Source organism: Amblyomma americanum, chromosome 5 (genome assembly GCF_052857255.1).
Source record: "Amblyomma americanum isolate KBUSLIRL-KWMA chromosome 5, ASM5285725v1, whole genome shotgun sequence".
In the NCBI taxonomy this organism is placed as follows: domain Eukaryota; kingdom Metazoa; phylum Arthropoda; class Arachnida; order Ixodida; family Ixodidae; genus Amblyomma; species Amblyomma americanum.
Window position 1 is genome coordinate 139515967 of NC_135501.1, and position 21391 is coordinate 139537357.

The 21391-nt window shown below is 48.6% G+C and overlaps 1 protein-coding gene and 1 long non-coding RNA gene across 2 annotated transcripts in view; both read right to left on the bottom strand.

The window, feature by feature from the left end:
- LOC144135085 (uncharacterized) overlaps nucleotides 1-21391 on the bottom strand; it is a 942878-nt gene that overhangs the window by 311156 nt on the left and 610331 nt on the right. The gene's annotated exons all lie outside the window — the stretch shown is intronic.
- LOC144133663 (uncharacterized) lies at nucleotides 629-4431 on the bottom strand. Its single transcript, XR_013315087.1, has 4 exons — nucleotides 4236-4431; nucleotides 3382-3475; nucleotides 2776-2851; nucleotides 629-715 (listed from the first exon to the last, which is right to left on the bottom strand). It is a non-coding gene; the product is annotated as an uncharacterized LOC144133663 (long non-coding RNA).

The following is a 21391-nucleotide window of genomic DNA, read 5'->3' on the forward strand; positions in this document are numbered from 1 at the left end:
CACTTATAATATCCACAGCTATAATGAATGTTCATTTATTACAAAAAATAGCGGTTACTTCATTATTTTTATGCATGAAGTATATGACACTGGATCAAAATAAAAAAAGGACTAAGCCTGTAACCCTCATGGCCAAACTGCAGTTATAGCAAACAAAAGGACACCATAAACATGCCCCACATGCAAAAGCTTGCACTTCAGGCCAATGCAGAAATAAGATCAGATTACTTCCCAAACTGCATGACACTGCCATGCAAAGTAAAGATTGTGACAGGCAATAAAGGACCAACAAAAAAGCGAACTGTAGGTAGCAGCCAATCTCATGCAGACAAGCTACAAGGTCAGGCCAACATAGACGTGGAAGAAATTTGAAAAAAAAAGCCACAACAAGCACATAATAATTTTAAGGTTTTCACAGCCCTTTAAATGGCAAATACTTTTCTGAAAAAACATAACAGAAACAGCAATTTTTTTCGGAAATCAATTTTTTTCATGTACTTCATTATTCTTGAAGCAAGGCCGGGCATAGAGTAGTCAGATTAGTGCATGCGTTCCTAAGCAATGCCATGCCAAAAACTGTACTTACAGAAAAAGCTTGCCTTACTGAGTGAATGCCACTGGTCATCCACTAACTTCCCAGCCTGTCCAGGTCCCTGATAAAAATCACACGCAACTTGGTGGCTTGCACAACTTCCATCCAACTCTTGGTCTTTAGCTGGAAAAAAATTGAGGGATCAGTGAGATATCAAATTTTACATGCATTGCTTTGTTTCAATGACCGACTAAGAAAAAAACAGCGGTTTCTGTGAGCGCAAATATTTTTTCACACTAACTTTATACAGTAAACCACGTTTATCGCGACCTAATTCACAGTGATTTGCTGCACGGCCCCAGCACTACTGTGTATAGCTCTATGGTTTTAAATGCTTGTTAGCTCTGAGCCCTTGGGCTTGCACTCGTTATTGCAGAAAACCTCGGAAAGGGCAACCAGAGGTTAGAGCTTTAAGCCATAGGTATTCAGAAGCTCAGTGGTCTGTGGGAGAACTTTTGGCTGGGTGACACTGTAGAAAATGCTGCTCCAGCTACTTTCACCCCATTGCAAAAAACTCGCACAGCAGAGACCTCTCCTCCATTTTGCATTGGAGAAACAATCACTGAAATTCAAAGCACGCATACTAAATGCACACCTACCTTTCAACACAGCTTCATAAAAATGGGTATAATTATTGGAATGAAATACCAGTCAGTACATGTAGTTTTCAGTTTATCCAAAAATTATAAGCAACCGACAAACAACAAACATTAAAAGGGAAATAAAATAACCAGAATTGTTTAAAAAATCTGTCAGAAGAATTGTGACATCCACTACACTCCAGCAATTCTTTGCCTTTGTGCACCTTCAAACCACACTTTCTTACAGGCACATTTGCACAGAAATTGCGTTGAACCTGATCTTTAAGAATCTTTATTGGTGCAAAAGTAGGGAGAAACCAGGTTTTACTCAAAAACGAAGGGCCCTACACATTGCATCACAAGCCCAGATGGTGCACTTGAGGCGCCTCTTATGCTTATGCAAGAAACAGGAACAGAGATATCTTGACTAAATCAAAAAAAGAGGAAGTGCATTGCATGTGGAATGCAGAAAAGATATAAGCAATACCACACTAAAACACTGGTAGGATTCTAAGAGTAGGTGAATGCATGAATGGGTGGCAATCAGATGGATAAATGAGATAAGTAAATTTGAAGAAAAAGGGTGGTAGCCTGTGGTGCAGGACACAGTTAAATAAAATGAACTGGAGAACCATTGTTCTGCACTAATTTTAACAGCACATTCACACGGCAGACAAAATCACTAACTCCAGGAACGGACTGCGCATCATGCGACTCAATGTCAATCACCATTGCAAATGGCACCAGCACCGCAGACTGCACATGACGAAAAGTAGACATATTTTTGCTCTAAACTTTGAGCAGCAGTCAGCTGCGCTTTTAAGAGCAAAGCTCTAAAGTACGGCAACATTGGCACTTTGTTTTACTGACATGAGGGTGCTTGTGAGCGTGCAAGTCCCATGTTTGTTTTGAACCAAATGTGTTAATTGTGAGGTATGTCTAACTAAAGAGGGGCATCTAACATGGGCATCAGCTCTTCATTACTTCCCTTCTATATCCCTCCCTTATATCACGGTTCAAGTGTCCACCAAAATGTGAGACAGTTACTGTTACATTTCCTTGCATTTTCCTTCAACTAATTTTAAATTTTTAAAGTATACAGCTTTAAGAAGGTAGAGGTACAAACTGTGCAGTATAACCATATGCTATGGCAATAAACCAGCAATAAATCTGCGCTGACAGCAGCTTGCCCAGTGCATTGCAAGGATGCTATGCCATACAAAGATTGGTGTCACCGTGCAATGTTACATTACTGACTGACAATTTGGTCTCTGTATCAGAAATACTGGTAAACCATCATTGTAGAGCAAAATGTTTTTAAAGGGATAAATAAACATATAGGTCCTTTTCTAGGACACATATGCATACCAGGCAACAGGTGTGCAATGTCAAAGCACGTTTATGTTAACAGCAGCTGCGTCAAGAGCTACATCAGCGACTATATTTTGTACAAGTCTACAGTTCCGGTAATTATAAGCTGAGGTACTGCTGCGAAGTGCATGTAGAGTTTCATGCATTTCTAAACCTAGCTGCAAGCCTATATGGAAAATATTTTTTCCAAATAGGCAGCTAAGATATGCATCACTGAAAAAGAATAACTACCATGAACGGATCAGGAGGGATGACACAGCCGAAGGCAGGAAGCACGCATGGCCCAATAGATGCTAGCCGCTGGCAACTGCAAATAAATACATCCAGAGCAACAGCTAACAGTGGCTGTAGCCATGTCATGAATGAAAAGAGATAAAATCGTCTACTGCTTTAAAAACTAAACTTAGACGTAATATAAGTAAATAAAAACCAATGAGCTAGCCCATGACAAAACAAATGAAAAGATTTTATGTAATGCACCCATACACATTCTTTGAGAAGTCACAATAACTGTTATAACCACACTGAAAGATGAGCTGGCTGAAATACTGCCCACCAATTTGAATATAGGATTTGCAGGTTTTCATTAATTCCTATCATGCTGCCTTGCACCAATGTCTAGGTATTAAATTGGAAGTTGCAACCAGACTGCCTTGGTTAAAGGAGAAGAGAGAATGGAAAAAAGCATGCCTTCACTAGCAAGACGCTTGATATCTCACAGCACAGCTTAGCATCATAGAAAAATTGCTAGCGCATTTAACAAATCTGCATACATTTAAAAGCTGCACAAATTTGTCGACTGGCAATGCAAGTAAGGGCAAGAGAAACAAAAAATACCAAAGAACACTCGTGAGTGCGGCGAAGGGAGGTCTGTGGGTAGGATCCCGTGCCTGGGAAGAGTTCCGAGCTCGGACAATCGCCGGCACCACAGCTGATGGCACGCAACCAAGAATAAATAACAAAGCGAAAATAAGTAACAAAAAAAAACACCGGCAATGGCGAACGACTTGAATGCGGGCCGCAAAAGCGAGGGATATAGCAAAACGGTAGAAATCCTAAATAATTGTGCAGTTGCATCTCCGACAGCTCGCAGTGCTCAGGAGAGGAAGCATCAACGTTTGCAGCTTAGGAGACGCAAGATTGATCTAACTTTGACATAACACTGCTTCAAACCCTGTTTCACTGGGGAAGCACAGACAAGTTTACAAATGACAAGGGGATGAATTTGAACTAGCCTTTCGCATGCGATCACTGTCTCAGAATTTAGTATGACGCATATTAGGGCACAAGCACTAATCCGATGAGTACTAACTCTGAGCAAAATAGTGCGGTGTCTGATTGTAGCTGGCCAAGCACAAGCACTCCGCCGCGCTGCACTTCTCGCTCACCGACTTCTACGGAGTGCATGTCCATGCTTTTTCACCGAGTGTCGAAGCGCTAGCAAGCGAAAGCGTAACTCTGTAGCGATATCTGGTGCCATTTTTATTTACCACGGCACGCGAGTACTGAATGCACATAAAGACAATGAGAACAACATTTGTCATGCAGGATATAGGCCCTGATTTTTTGGCGCCGCATTATAGCTGCGGCAACCGCAGGCGGATTGCCTCCACTCACATCCCTATATAGCCGCATACAAATAACGCGTGTGAATACAGATCATTAGCAAAGAAACGCAGAGCGGGACTCACCGGCCATGCGATTCATCCAGGCTTAGTAAAACGGCGCAGGAGCCTTCGTTCCCTTTACAGATGACAAGACGTCCCAGCACTGTCTTTCTTCATGGCTTACCCGTTGAAACTCGCCAATGTTGACAGGCCGAAATCCTGGTCGTTGGCTTCCAAAACAAACTCCTGCTCACCTTCCTATTGAATGAGTTCTTCACACATGTCCGCCGTACAAGTACTCAAGCAATGCCTTAAAGAGGCAAATAATACAAAACACGACCCGTGGGTTGCGCTGCAATGGCGCCGATGGCTGCGCTTTCGTGTCGGTGAAAAATTGCAACGACGAAAATATTTGTTTTCTAAACCATGAATATTTATATTATCTTTACAACAAAGACACTGCATTGATTTTAAATTATTTTGAGATTATTTAAGAATACTAAAGCGCTTTCAGTTACTTTTTCTGGCATGTCGTTTGTAGAAGCTGCGATCCTGTGATCCCCTGAAGTGACCCGGATACCCTAGCAGACGACGGAGCAGACGACGGCGTTGACAGAATGCAATTTCGTTTGCTGCCAGATAAAATCACTAAGTTGCGACAAAAACAGCGAAGAAAAGCGCCGTATCTCAAGCTGGCGAATATCGTAAATAAGTTGAACGCAATTGGCACGATAGAGAGTAGCTCCGATGCATTAATTTGCGCGACACTGGCATGCTCACCGGAGGTCATGAAACTTAGCAGCTTAATCGGTGACCAATACAAGCGGATTGCTTTGATATCAACTGCGTTACGAAACTACGTCGATACTTGCGTCTCACTTTAGCTAATATGAAACAGCGGCTAGCACTCGCCGCATCCTGATCGCGTGTAGTTTAACAAGCAAGAGCCCACTAGCGCATCGAAGCAGACGTGTTTTCGAGTTCGTATCGTTACGATAAATACGAGCTGTTCCGGCACGTGCTGGAATTGAAGTTCTCAGCCTCTGCGTCACGGACGGTGATGATGGCGTCACGGACGATCTTAACTAAGACTCGCCGCAACACAGCAGATAACCCAAGCATGTGGGCGTTAAAGGTTGTTCACCAGTACTGCAAACGTGGGCATAAAGTATCGCTCAGTCGGAGCGCCAGTCGCTCGCTTTTCGATTTTCCAGCCTTCCGAGTGAAGGTCGCAAGCTGTTGAGCCAATCAGTGAGCCAGCCGGAGTGAGCGAGGCGAGTTTTTGTACCCCTGGCTGCCCTAGTCGTCGCTAAGCTTAGCCGGTTTCACATCGATGCAGCAGCTGAGTGCACTTCGAAACTGGCTACCGCTGAGGTGCTGCTCTCGTCATCGTTTTACTGTGAACCTCGTCTCATAGTAAAACAAAGATATGCTCGGTTTCCGCGACACCTTCAGGAGCGGAGCCAGCTGAGGCCAAGAGAGCCGCGATTGAGCAGCAGCAATTCAAGGCGCCGTGGGGAGACATTTGTTTGTATTTCTGTTATCGCTTCTACCAACGACTCGATATTGGCCAACGATACTCCAACCGACGGCTTAGTATTGGCTTGAACAAACATTACTGTCACATTTTTCTGACGCTGGTGGCCGGTATTCAGGCTGGCTTGCCGCGCCTGTACGTGATCATGTCGCTCAACTGTATGGCCGTGATGCACATCAAAACCCCCAGACATCTTCCATTTCGCTCAGATTGTCATAGCACATAGTCACACTGGGACCAGAGTAGTTTAGAGGACCGAGCGCGGGTGCACAGGAGCTAGACTGTGTCAAAGCAGGCGAAACTCTTTAAAGCGCGCGGTTGACGACAGTCCCAAGACTTTATTCTCATTTCAACCGAGAATCAAATCGGTTCAAACTTGCCGGCTGCCACATTTCACCTTCGGCTGCGTACGCTGCTGTCTATATTTAGCGACATTTTCGTGTCATGGTCATGAAATTTTCGGTGCAGGCAATGAACGACGTTGTAAAGTATTTTTGTTTGCTATTTTATGATAAGCACCACGTCACTGCCGCTAAAAAAATTCTCCGCCAACACTACATCAGCGTTGGACTTAAGAGCCTTAGCTACGAGAGCTTACAGTTTTTAGATCGGGGTGCTCAGCAAACGTGGAGAAGACAAAATACAAACATCTGAGGGCGTTTCGTTTCGGAAACATTCGTTCTAAGAAACAAGCAGCGTCATCTACTTTGCACTACTATTGCACTACTATTGCGATTTACAGCCACCTTCGCTATATCCGGTATGTTTCCTCCTTAAATATCAGTTAACGAATTTTATAAACGTGTGCATTACAACAAGACGAATTGTTTGACCGCATCCGGAACCCTCTGCGACAAACGATTAGGACATATGGCTGTCTGGAAGTCCCAGGAACGCACGGTTTGGGGTCGAAAAGATCGTTGGTGCGAATCCCACACATATCTTGGGCTTCATCTAAATATTTATTTTATGCTCAGGAACATTACAAGTCAAATGACACCACTTTGATCGTTATGCGTCAAACGGGCGGCCCAAAAATTTGATGCAAATGGGGGTCCCCGGGGTTCCACTTCGATAGCCGCTATACTGGCATATGTAAAACGGATCGAAGGTATCTGTGACAACTGAGGCTCTACGCGCCCGCTGTTGCTATGTGATATAGTGTGGTAACTGTCTTGGCCAATTTGACCTTCCCTGCAGAGAGACGTGTCCTTGACAAACGTAAGTAGTAAGAGCTGACGCTCTTAAAACTGAAACGCGGAAAAATGATATCGGGGTTGCTTCGAACATCTATACAGAGAACAGCGTGCATGTACACACATGCTGCCTTTGTGTAGCCGGATGGTTATGGCGAGTAATTTTCCCTGATTGACGATTAATGACATTCTTTTCCGCGACGCAAAGAAGTGTCCTTGGCCTTTTCTGCGCATGTAGTAGTAGCGGTACATTATGTTACATAGCTTGAACATGACACAGAAGCCAAGAGGACACTGACTTTCAGTAGCGCCATTCGACTTGCGCAAACCGATTGGTGTGCAGGCGCTGTCGTGGCTGCGGCTACATGCCACCCCCGCAAGCGCGTGCGGATACGCAGGCACCGCTGGCTTCGTCGCTTGTGCATTACAGCTTTTTGGGCTTTCAAAGCCGCATTATACCCTTGAGCATGCACTACTTTCGTCACATTGTCACGTGGGAACAGAAGAGAATTAGGTGAGGGCTCGAGCAGTGCCTCTCCTCTAAGCCAATTCTCGTTCGGTGAGGGAGCCAGGTCGCGGAAAGCGAGTTGAAAACTCGATTCGCCAATGTGAATGAGCACTTCATTTCGCTCGGTGCCCGTCACCAACAGACCAGAGCACCTCGCATCCTCTTCGCGACTCGCCACAGTGAACGCGCTTTAAAGCTTCTTTGGTCAATTTGATCCTATCGCTGTCACACGACCGCACGACAGTATTTCTAGAATTCTGCAGTAAAACAATTACCCTCACCAGGAATCTGTCGTATGACACATCCCACGATAGGTATCTATTGCGCGGCACAATCCACGACAGGTATCTGTCGCCCGACTCATCCCACGACAGGTATCTGTAGCGCGGCATATCCCACGACAAGCTGTTGTGTCGCGCGACAGGCCGCGCGACAGGGAGCACGACAGGTACTTTTGTCGCGTGAAAAGAGGCACGATAGAAGTCTGTCGCGCGACTGAACCCACGACAGGCAACTTTGCTGAGGCACGCAATCTCTATCGCGCGGCACGACACCCTCTGTCGCGCGACAGTACCTGCGACAGAAACCTGTCGCGCGACAAATGCTGCGACAGGGACCTTCTTCGCACGACAAAATGCAGGAACGATGTTTGCCTTGCGGCAGAACCCACTACAAAAACTTTGTCGCGCGAAAGAACCCACGACACGAAGCTTGTCGCACGACACAAGGCACGACAAGACAGCTTGTCTTGCGACACAAAATTGTGTCGCGCGACAGATGTGCGGCAAAAAATTCTGTCGTGCGTTTTTATCGGGATCTCTTCATTCGTAGACGATTCAGTGACTTGCTTCGGTGGAATTCTGCAATAGTACAGGAAAAATATATTAAACAGATGTCGCCGTGACCACCGCTGCTGCCAATGTGTCCCGAGATACAACCGCGCTGCTTTTTATCCCAGGTATGTCGATGGTAACGCCGCCAAACGGGTCACTGATTTCTGGCCCTAATGAACAAGTTGGGGCGTGTGATGGGCACGTGCACAGGCTCTTTTTTGTCGCAGACAGTGATGCACCTTGCGTCGGCCGAAATCAGCGTGGCATGGGCACGCACACTTCAAGGCTCTCTTCATTCGTAGACGATTCAGTAACTTGCTTCGGTGGAATTCTGCAATAGTACAGGACAAATGTATTAAACAGATGTCGCCGTGACCACCGCCGCTGCCAATCTGTATCGAGATACAACAGCGCAGCCTTTTATCCCAGGTCTGCCGATGGTAACGCCGCCAAACGGGTCACTGATTTCTGGCCCTAATGAACAAGTTGGGGCGTGTGATGGGCACGTGCACCGGCTCTTTTCCGTCGCAGACAGTGATCAACCTCGCGTCGGCCGAAATCAGCGTGGCATGGGCACGCACACTTCAAGGCTCTCTTCATTCGTAGACGATTCAGTAACTTGCTTCGGGTAGAATTCTGCAATAGTACCGGAAAAATGTATTAAACAGATGTCGCCGTGACCACCACCGCTGCCAATGTGTCTCAAGATATAAAAGTACAGGTTTTTATCCCAGGTCTGTCGATGGTAACACCGCCAAACGGGTCACTGATTTCTGGCCCTAATGAACAAGTTGGGGCGTGTGATGGGCACGTGCACCGGCTCTTGTTCGTCGCAGACAGTGATGCGCGTCGCGTCGGCTGAAATCAGCTTGGCATGGTCACGCACACCTAAAGGCGCTTTTCTTTCGAAGCCGATTCAGTAACTTGCTTCGGTGGAATTCTGCAATAGTACAGGAAAAATGTATTCAACAGATGTCGCCGTGACCACCGCTGCAGCCAATATGTCCCGAGATACAGCAGCGCAGCTTTTTTTCCCAGGTCTGTCGATGGTAACGCCGCCAAACGGGTCACTGATTTCTGGCCGTAATGAACAAGTTGGGGCGTGTGATGGGCACGTGCACCGGCTCTTGTTCGTCGCAGACAATGATGCGCGTCGCGCAGCTGAAATCAGCTTGGCATGGTCACGCACACTTAAGGGCGCTTTTCTTTCGTAGCCGATTCAGTAACTTGCTTCGGTGGAATTCTGCAATAGTACAGGAAAAATGTATTAAACAGATGTCGCCGTGACCACGGACGCTGCCAATGTGTCTCGAGATACAACAGCATAGCCTTTTATCCCAGGTCTGTCGATGGTAACGCCGCCAAACGGGTCACTAATTTCTGGCCCTAATGAACAAGTCAGGGCGTTGTGATGGGCACGTGCACCGGCTCTTTTTCTTCGCAGACAGTGATCAACCTCGCGTCGGCCGAGATCAGCGTGGCATAGGCACGCACACTTCAAGGCTCTCTTCATTCGTAGACGATTCAGTAACTTGCTTCGGTGGAAATCTGCAATAGTAAAGGAAAAATGTATTAAACAGAAGTCGCCGTGACCACCGCCGCTGCCAATGTGTCTCGAGATACAACAGCGCAGCCTTTTATCCCAGGTCTGTCGATGGTAACACCGCCAAATGGGTCACTGATTTCTGGCCCTAATGAACAAGTTGGGGCGTGTGATGGGCACGTGCACCGGCTCTTTTTTGTCGCAGACAGTGATGCACCTTGCGTCGGCCGAGATCAGCGTGGCATGGGCACGCACACTTCAAGGCTCTCTTCATTCGTAGACGATTCAGTAACTTGCTTCGGTGGAATTCTGCAATAGTACAGGAAAAATGTATTAAACAGATGTCGCCGTGACCACCGCTGCTGCCAATATCTCCCGAGATACAGCAGCGCAGCTTTTTTTCCCAGGTCTGTCGATGGTAACGCCGCCAAACGGGTCACTGATTTCTGGCCCTAATGAACAAGTTGGGGCGTGTGATGGGCACGTGCACCGGCTCTTTTTTGTCGCAGACAGTGATGCACCTTGCGTCGGCCGAGATCAGCGTAGCATGGGCGCGCACATTTCAAGGCTCTCTTCATTCGTAGACGATTCATTAACTTGCTTCGGTGGAATTCTGCAATAGTACAGAAAAAATGTATTAAACAGATGTCGCCGTGACCACCGCTGCTGCCAATGTGTCCCGAGATACAACAGCGCAGCTTTTTATCCCAGGTCTGTCGATGGTAACGCCAAGGCGGATTTAAAGTGGTGGCGAAGGCTGGGCCGAGAAGTGGTTTACCGCGACTGCAGCACAACCAGAGGATGGGGGCAAAACACTCATATAAAGAAATGATAAAGCTACAAAATTGGAATGTAATCTGCCAATAGAAAAGAAAAAATATATTAGCACCTTGTTTTATGAAAGAGGTAAGTCATTTTATTAAAACCTGGCAAAATTTGTATTTTTGCAACACTCTTGACCTGCCCCTTATTCATGAGTGTGCGGTGCATTACAGCGCGTCTTTGCAGGCCCTGTTTCGATACCCGGCTAACCCGGCCACAGTGGCGGGAGCTTACGAAGCGATTTCCTACATGCTTCGCCAGTGTCTGGAAGTGTTGCTGCCTTTCTCTGCTGCCCCTCCTTTACCAGTCACTTTCATTGCGTTCCCAATTGCACATTAACAAGGCCATAACAAGCAGGAACTCGAGCACATTTGACTGGCAAAGGTTGGGGCGCGCTGAAAGGCAGCAACCTTCGAGAGGTACGGGCTCGAAAACGCGGATTCTACAGAAAGACCGCTTTATAATTCGCGCCAAAAGCATACGTATGCGTAACGTCATTCTACGTCACGTTTGCGTAGTTTGCCGCCAAAAATCCAGGGGGCGCTGGAGTGCCCACGAGCCGCCATATTTTGGACCAATGGGCGTCTATGGAGCTTTCTCTACCAGTGTACATCTACCTTGGTAACGCCGCCAAACGGGTCACTGATATCTGGCCGTAATATAGAAGTTGGGGCGTGTGATGGGCACGTGCACCGGCTCTTTTTCGTCGCAGACAATGATATTCCTTACGTCGGCTGAAATCAGCGTGACATGGGCACGCACACTTCAAGGCTCTCTTCATTCGTAGACGATTCAGTAACTTGCTTCGGTGGAATTCTGCAATAGTACAGGAAAAATGTATTAAACAGATGTCGCAGTGACCACAATGCTGCCAATGTGTCCCGAGATACAGCATCGCAGCTTTTTATCCCAGGTCGGTCGATGGTAACGCCGCCAAACGGGTCACTGATTTCTGGCCGTAATGAACAAGTTAGGGCGTGTGATGGGCACGTGCACCGGCTCTTTTTCGTCGCAGACAGTGATCAACCTCGCGTCGGCCGAAATCAGCGTGGCATGGGCACGCACACTTCAAGGCTCTCTTCATTCGTAGACGATTCAGTAACTTGCTTCTTTGGAATTCTGCAATAGTACAGGAAAATATATTAAACAGATGTCGCTTTGACCACCGCTGCTGCCAATGTGTCCCGATATACAACAGCGCAGCTTTTTATCCCAGGTCTGTCGATGGTAACGCCACAAATCGGGTCACTGATTTCTCGCCCTAATGAACATGTTGGGGCGTGTGATGGGCACGTGCACTGGCTCTTGTTCGGCGCAGACAGTGATGCACCTTGCGTCGGCCGAAATCAGCTTGGCATGGTCACGCACACTTAAAGGCGCTTTTCTTTCGTAGCCGATTCAGTAACTTGCTTCGGTGGAATTCTGCAATAGTACAGAAAAAATGTATTAAACGTATGTCGCCGTGACCACCGCTGCTGCCAATTTGTCCCGAGAAACAATAGCGCAGCTTTTTATCCCAGGTCTGTCGATGGTAACGCCGCCAAACGGGTCACTGATATCTGGCCGTAATATAGAAGTTGGGGCGTGTGATGGGCACGTGCACCGGCTCTTTTTCGTCGCAGAAAATGATATTCCTTACGTCGGCTGAAATCAGCGTGACATGGGCACGCACACTTAAAGGCGCTTTTCTTTCGTAGCCGATTCAGTAACTTGCTTCGGTGGAATTCTGCAATAGTACAGAAAAAATGTATTAAACGGATGTCGCCGTGACCACCGCTGCTGCCAATTTGTCCCGAGAAACAATAGCGCAGCTTTTTATCCCAGGTCTGTCGATGGTAACGCCGCCAAATGGGTCACTGATTTCTGGCCGTAATGAACCAGTTGGGGCGTGTGATGGGCACGTGCGCCGGCTCTTTTTTTTCGCAGACAGTGATCAACCTCGCGTCGGCCGAAATCAGCGTGGCATGGGCACGGACACTTCAAGGCTCTCCTCATTCGAAGACGACTCAGTAACTTGCTTCGGTAGAATTCTGCAATAGTACAGGAAAAATATATTAAACAGATGTCGCCGTAACCACCGCTGCTGCCAATTTGTCCCGAGATACAACAGCGCAGCTTTTTATCCCAGGTCTGTCGATGGTAACGCCGCCAAACGGGTCACTGATTTCTGGCCGTAATGAACAAGTTGGGGCGTGTGATGGGCACGTGCACCGGCTCTTGTTCGTCGCAGACAGTGATGCGCGTCGCGTCGGCCGAAATCAGCTTGGCATGGTCACGCACACTTAAAGGCGCTTTTCTTTCGTAGCCGATTCAGTAACTTGCTTCGATGGAATTCTGCAATAGTACAGGAAAAATGTATTAAACAGATGTCACCGTGACCACCGCTGCTGCCAGTTTGTCCCGCGATACAACAGCGCAGCTTTTTATCTCAGTTCTGTCGATGGTAACGCCGCCAAACGGGTCCCTGATTTCTGGCCGTAATGAAGAAGTTGGCGCGTGTGATGGGCACGTGCACCGGCTCTGTTTCGTCGCAGACAGTGATCAACCTCGCGTCGGCCGAAATCAGCGTGGCATGGGCACGCACACTTCAAGGCTATCTTCATTCGTAGACGATTAAGAAAATTGCTTCGGTGGAATTCTGCAATAGTACAGGAAACATGTACTAATGTCGCCGTGACCACCGCTGCTGCCAATGTGTCCCGAGATACAACAGCGCAGCTTTTTATCCCAGGTCTGTCGATGGTAACGCCGCCAAACGGGTCACTGATTTCTGGCCGTAATGAACAAGTTGGGGCGTGTGATGGGCACGTGCACCGGCTCTTTTTCGTCGCAGACAGTGATCAACCTCGCGTCGGCCGAAATCAGCGTGACATGGGCACGCACACTTCAAGGCTCTCTTCATTCGTAGACGATTCAGTAACTTGCTTCGGTGGAATTCTGCAATAGTACAGGAAAAATGTATTAAACAGATGTCGCCGTGACCATCGCTGCTGCCAATGTGTTCCGAGATACAACAGCGCAGATTTTATCCCAGGTTTGTCGATGGTAACGCCGCCAAACGGGTCACTGATTTCTGGCCGTAATGAAAAAGTTGGGGCGTGTGATGGGCACGTGCACCGGCTCTTTTTCGTCGCAGACAGTGATCAACCTCGCGTCGGCCGAAATCAGCGTGGCATGGGCACGCACTCTTCAAGGCTCTCTTCATTCGTAGACGATTCAGTAAATTGCTTCGGTGGAATTCTGCAATAGTACAGCAAACATATATTAAACAGATGTCGCCGTGACCACCGCTGCTGCCAATGTGTCCCGAGATACAACGGCGCCACTTTTTATCCCAGGTCCGTCGATGGCAGCACCGCCAAACGGGTCACTGATTTCTGGCCGTAATGAACAAGTTGGGGCGTGTGATGGGCACGTGCACCGGCTCTTTTTCGTCTCAGACAGTGATCAACCTCGCGTCGGCCGAAATCATCGTGGCATGGGCACGGACACTTCAAGACTCTCTTCATTCGAAGTAACTTGCTTCGGTAGAATTCTGCAATAGTACAGGAAAAATGTATTAAACAGATGTCGCCGTGACAACCGCTGCTGCCAATTTGTCCCCGAGATACAACAGCGCAGCTTTTTATCCCAGGTCTGTCGATGGTAACGCCGCCAAACGGGTCACTGGTTTCTGGCCGTAATGAACAAGTTGGGGCGTGTGATGGGCACGTGCACCGGCTCTTTTTCGTCGCAGACAGTGATCAACGTCGCGTCGGCCGAAATCAGCGTGGCCGGGGCACGCACACTTCAAGGCTCTCTTCATTCGTAGACGATTCAGCAACTTGCTTCGGTAGAACTCTGCAATAGTACAGGAAAAATGTATTAAACAGATGTCGCCGTGACCACCGCTGCTGCCAATGTGTCCCAAGATACAACAGCGCAGCTTTTTATCCCAGGTCTGTCGGTGGTAACGCCGCCAAACTGGTCACTGATTTCTGGCCGTAATGAACAAGTTGGGGCGTGTGATGGGCACGTGCACCGGCTCTTTTTCGTCGCAGACAGTGATGCACCTTGCGTCGGCCGAAATCAGCGTGGCATGGGCACGCACACTTCAAGGCTCTCTTCATTCGTAGACGATTCAGTAACTTGCTTCTTTGGAATTCTGCAATAGTACAGGAAAATATATTAAACAGATGCCGCTTTGACCACCGCTGCTGCCAATGTGTCCCTATATACAACAGCGCAGCTTTTTATCCCAAGTCTGTCGATGGTAACGCCACAAATCGGGTCACTGATTTCTCGCCCTAATGAACATGTTGGGGCGTGTGATGGGCACGTGCACTGGCTCTTGTTCGGCGCAGACAGTGATGCACCTTGCGTCGGCCGAAATCAGCTTGGCATGGTCACGCACACTTAAAGGCGCTTTTCTTTCGTAGCCGATTCAGTAACTTGCTTCGGTGGAATTCTGCAATAGTACAGGAAAAATGTATTAAACAGATGTCACCGTGACCACCGCTGCTGCCAGTTTGTCCCGCGATACAACAGCGCAGCTTTTTATCTCAGTTCTGTCGATGGTAACGCCGCCAAACGGGTCCCTGATTTCTGGCCGTAATGAAGAAGTTGGCGCGTGTGATGGGCACGTGCACCGGCTCTGTTTCGTCGCAGACAGTGATCAACCTCGCGTCGGCCGAAATCAGCGTGGCATGGGCACGCACACTTCAAGGCTATCTTCATTCGTAGACGATTAAGAAAATTGCTTCGGTGGAATTCTGCAATAGTACAGGAAACATGTACTAATGTCGCCATGACCACCGCTGCTGCCAATGTGTCCCGAGATACAACAGCGCAGCTTTTTATCCCAGGTCTGTCGATGGTAACGCCGCCAAACGGGTCACTGATTTCTGGCCGTAATGAACAAGTTGGGGCGTGTGATGGGCACGTGCACCGGCTCTTTTTCGTCGCAGACAGTGATCAACCTCGCGTCGGCCGAAATCAGCGTGACATGGGCACGCACACTTCAAGGCTCTCTTCATTCGTAGACGATTCAGTAACTTGCTTCGGTGGAATTCTGCAATAGTACAGGAAAAATGTATTAAACAGATGTCGCCGTGACCACCGCTGCTGCCAATGTGTTCCGAGATACAACAGCGCAGATTTTATCCCAGGTTTGTCGATGGTAACGCCGCCAAACGGGTCACTGATTTCTGGCCGTAATGAAAAAGTTGGGGCGTGTGATGGGCACGTGCACCGGCTCTTTTTCGTCGCAGACAGTGATCAACCTCGCGTCGGCCGAAATCAGCGTGGCATGGGCACGCACTCTTCAAGGCTCTCTTCATTCGTAGACGATTCAGTAAATTGCTTCGGTGGAATTCTGCAATAGTACAGCAAACATATATTAAACAGATGTCGCCGTGACCACCGCTGCTGCCAATGTGTCCCGAGATACAACGGCGCCACTTTTTATCCCAGGTCCGTCGATGGTAACGCCACAAATCGGGTCACTGATTTCTCGCCCTAATGAACATGTTGGGGCGTGTGATGGGCACGTGCACTGGCTCTTGTTCGGCGCAGACAGTGATGCACCTTGCGTCGGCCGAAATCAGCTTGGCATGGTCACGCACACTTAAAGGCGCTTTTCTTTCGTAGCCGATTCAGTAACTTGCTTCGGTGGAATTCTGCAATAGTACAGCAAACATATATTAAACAGATGTCGCCGTGACCACCGCTGCTGCCAATGTGTCCCGAGATACAACAGCGCAGCTTTTTATCCCAGGTCTGTCGATGGTAACGCCGCCAAACGGGTCACTGATTTCTGGCCGTAATGAACAAGTTGGGGCGTGTGATGGGCACGTGCACCGGCTCTTTTTCGTCGCAGACAGTGATCAACCTCGCGTCGGCCGAAATCAGCGTGACATGGGCACGCACACTTCAAGGCTCTCTTCATTCGTAGACGATTCAGTAACTTGCTTCGGTGGAATTCTGCAATAGTACAGGAAAAATGTATTAAACAGATGTCGCCGTGACCACCGCTGCTGCCAATGTGTTCCGAGATACAACAGCGCAGATTTTATCCCAGGTTTGTCGATGGTAACGCCGCCAAACGGGTCACTGATTTCTGGCCGTAATGAACAAGTTGGGGCGTGTGATGGGCACGTGCACCGGCTCTTTTTCGTCGCAAGCAGTGATCAACCTCGCGTCGGCCGATATCAGCGTGGTATGGGCACGCACACTTCAAGGCTCTCTTCATTCGTAGACGATTCAGTAACTTGCGTAGGTGGAATTCTGCAATAGTACCGAAAAAATTTATTAAACAGATCAAGCCGTGACCACCGCTGCTGCCAGCGTGTCCCGAGATTCAACAGCGCCGCTTTTTGTCCCAGGTCTGTTGAAGGTAACGCCGCCAAACGGGTCACTGATTTCTGGCCCAAATGAACAAGTTAGGGCGTGTGATGGGCACGTGCACCGGCTCTTTTTCTTCGCAGACAGTGATCAACCTCGCGTCGGCCGAAATCAGCGTTGCATGGGCACGCACACTTGAAGGCTCTCTTCATTCGTAGACGATTCAGTAACTTGCTTCGGTGGAATTCTGCAATAGTACAGGAAAAATGTATTAAACAGATGTCGCCGTGACCACCGCTGCTGCCAATTTGTCCCGAGATATAACAGCGCAGCCTTCTATCCCAGGTCTGTCGATGGTAACGCCGCTAAACGGGTCACTGATTTCTGGCCGTAATCAACCAGTTTGGGTGTGTGATGGGCACGTGTGCCGGCTCTTTTTCTTCGCAGACAGTGATCAACCTCGCGTCGGCCGAAATCATCGTGGCATGGGCACGGACACTTCAAGACTCTCTTCATTCGAAGTAACTTGCTTCGGTAGAATTCTGCAATAGTACAGGAAAAATGTATTAAACAGATGTCGCCGTGACAACCGCTGCTGCCAATTTGTCCCCGAGATACAACAGCGCAGCTTTTTATCCCAGGTCTGTCGATGGTAACGCCGCCAAACGGGTCACTGGTTTCTGGCCGTAATGAACAAGTTGGGGCGTGTGATGGGCACGTGCACCGGCTCTTTTTCGTCGCAGACAGTGATCAACGTCGCGTCGGCCGAAATCAGCGTGGCAGGGGCACGCACACTTCAAGGCTCTCTTCATTCGTAGACGATTCAGCAACTTGCTTCGGTAGAACTCTGCAATAGTACAGGAAAAATGTATTAAACAGATGTCGCCGTGACCACCGCTGCTGCCAATGTGTCCCAAGATACAACAGCGCAGCTTTTTATCCCAGGTCTGTCGGTGGTAACGCCGCCAAACTGGTCACTGATTTCTGGCCGTAATGAACAAGTTGGGGCGTGTGATGGGCACGTGCACCGGCTCTTTTTCGTCGCAGACAGTGATGCACCTTGCGTCGGCCGAAATCAGCGTGGCATGGGCACGCACACTTCAAGGCTCTCTTCATTCGTAGACGATTCAGTAACTTGCTTCTTTGGAATTCTGCAATAGTACAGGAAAATATATTAAACAGATGTCGCTTTGACCACCGCTGCTGCCAATGTGTCCCGATATACAACAGCGCAGCTTTTTATCCCAGGTCTGTCGATGGTAACGCCACAAATCGGGTCACTGATTTCTCGCCCTAATGAACATGTTGGGGCGTGTGATGGGCACGTGCACTGGCTCTTGTTCGGCGCAGACAGTGATGCACCTTGCGTCGGCCGAAATCAGCTTGGCATGGTCACGCACACTTAAAGGCGCTTTTCTTTCGTAGCCGATTCAGTAACTTGCTTCGGTAGAATTCTGCAATAGTACAGAAAAAATGTATTAAACGGATGTCGCCGTGACCACCGCTGCTGCCAATTTGTCCCGAGAAACAATAGCGCAGCTTTTTATCCCAGGTCTGTCGATGGTAACGCCGCCAAACGGGTCACTGATATCTGGCCGTAATATAGAAGTTGGGGCGTGTGATGGGCACGTGCACCGGCTCTTTTTCGTCGCAGACAATGATATTCCTTACGTCGGCTGAAATCAGCGTGACATGGGCACGCACACTTAAAGGCGCTTTTCTTTCGTAGCCGATTCAGTAACTTGCTTCGGTGGAATTCTGCAATAGTACAGAAAAAATGTATTAAACGGATGTCGCCGTGACCACCGCTGCTGCCAATTTGTCCCGAGATACAACAGCGCAGCCTTTTATCCCAGGTCTGTCGATGGTAGCACCGCCAAATGGGTCACTGATTTCTGGCCCTAATGAACAAGTTGGGGCGTGTGATGGGCACGTGCACCGGCTCTTTTTCGTCGCAGACAGTGATCAACCTCGCGTCGGCCGAAATCAGCGTGGCATGGGCACGCACACTTCAAGGCTCTCTTCATTCGTAGACGATTCAGTAACTTGCTTCGGTAGAATTCTGCAATAGTACAGGAAAAATGTATTAAACAGATGTCGCCGTGACCACCGCTGCTGTCAGTTTGTCCCGAGATACAACAGCGCAGCTTTTTATCCCAGTTCTGTCGATGGTAACGCCGCCAAACGGGTCCCTGATTTCTGGCCGTAATGAACAAGTTGGCACGTTGATGGGGACGTGCACCGGCTCTGTTTCGTCGCAGACAGTGATCAACCTCGCGTCGGCCGAAATCAGCGTGGCATGGGCACGCACATTTCAAGGCTATCTTCATTCGTAGATGATTCAGAAAATTGCTTCGGTGGAATTCTGCAATAGTACAGGAAACATGTATTAAACAGATGTCGCCGTGACCACCGCCGCTGCCAATGTGTCCCGAGATACAACAGCGCAGCTTTTTATCCCAGGTCTGTCGATGGTAACGCCGCCAAACGGGTCACTGCTTTCTGGCCGTAATGAACAAGTTGGTGCGTGTGATGGGCACGTGCACCGGCTCTTTTTCGTCGCAGACAGTGATCAACCTCGCGTCGGCCGAACTCAGCGTGGCATGGGCACGCACACTTCAAGGCTCTCTTCATTCGTAGACGATTCAGTAACTTGCTTCGGTGGAATTCTGCAATAGTACAGGAAAAATGTATTAAACAGATTTCGCCGTGACCACCGCTGCTGCCAATGTGTTCCGAGATACAACAGCGCAGCTTTTTATCCCAAGTCTGTCGATGGCAACACCTCCAAACGGGTCACTGATTTCTGGCCGTAATGAACAAGTTGTTGTTGTTGTTAGCCTATCAAAACATTGGGGCGTGTGATGGGCACGTGCACCGGCTCTTTTTCGTCGCAGGCAGTGATCAACCTCGCGTCGGCCGATATCAGCGTGGCATGCGCACGCACACTTCAAGGCTCTCTTCATTCGTAGACGATTCAGTAACTTGCGTTGGTGGAATTCTGCAATAGTACCGAAAAAATGTATTAAACAGATGTCGCCGTGACCACCGCTGCTGCCAATGTGTTCCGAGATACAACAGCGCAGCTTTTTATCCCAGGTCTGTCGATGGCAACACCGCCAAACGGGTCACTGATTTCTGGCCGTAATGAACAAGTTGTTGTTGTTAGCCTTTCAAAACATTGGGGCGTGTGATGGGCACGTGCACCGGCTCTTTTTCGTCGCAGGCAGTGATTAACCTCGCGTCGGCCGATATCAGCGTGACATGGGCACGCACACTTCAAGGCTCTCTTCATTCGTAGACGATTCAGTAACTTGCGTCGGTGGAATTCTGCAATAGTACCGAAAAAATGTATTAAACAGATCTAGCCGTGACCACCGCTGCTGCCAACGTGTCCCGAGATACAGCAGCGCCGCTTTTTATCCCAGGTCTGTCGATGGTAACACCGCCAAACGGGTCACTGATTTCTTGCCGTAATGAACAAGTTGGGGCGTTGTGATGGGCACGTGCACCGGCTCTTGTTCGTCGCAGACAGTGGTGCACCTCGCGTCGGCCGAAATCAGCGTGGCATTTGCACGCACACTTCAAGGCGCTTTTCTTTCGTAGCCGATTCAGTAACTTCCTTCGGCGGAATTCTGCGATAGTGCAAGAAAAATATATTCAGCCCATGGTCGCCGTGACCACCGCTGCTGCCAATGTGTCCCGAGATGCAAGAGCGCCGCTTTTTATCCCAGGTCTGTCGATGCCGATGGTAACGCCGCCAAACGGGTCACTGATTTCTGGCCGTAATGAACAAGTTGAGTCGTTGTGATGGGCACGTGCACCGGCTATTTTTCTTCGCAGACAGTGATGCACCTTGCGTCGTCGGAAATCAGCTTGGCATGGGCACGCACACTTCAAGGTTCTTTTCTTTTGTAGACGATTCAGTAACTTTCTTCGGCGGAGTTCTGCGATGATAAAGGAAAATTTTATTCAGCCGATGTCGCCATGACCACCACTGCTGCCAATGTCCACTCTTGATCCACCCTCCACAGATTACTCGCGTTCTGTAGGAAGAACTATGTTCGCATAAATACTTTTGCGCTTCTTTGAGCGGAGGGCTGCATTTGAAAAGTCCTTAACAGTATTAACAGCGTTTCTATTTATGTCGCAAGTCCTGCTAGCCTCTTACAGTAACAGATCAAAACAGTGACTACTGCAATCAACATACAATGACCGTGGCTCACGATCACTAAATCGTTTTTTGCACACCCTAAAACGAGCGGTCATATTCGCTGCCCCATCAAAGCAATGACCTCGTACACAGTGAAACTGGAGGCCGATGCTCAAAATCATGTCCTTGATGGCCGAGTATAGGGTCTCAGATCTACTGTCAAACGGGTTATACAGGCTGAGATACTCTTCCCGAGCTTCAAGATTATCGCTCTGCACCCACCGCATGCAAAAAGTGAAGTTCTCATAATCATTTACATCGGTTATT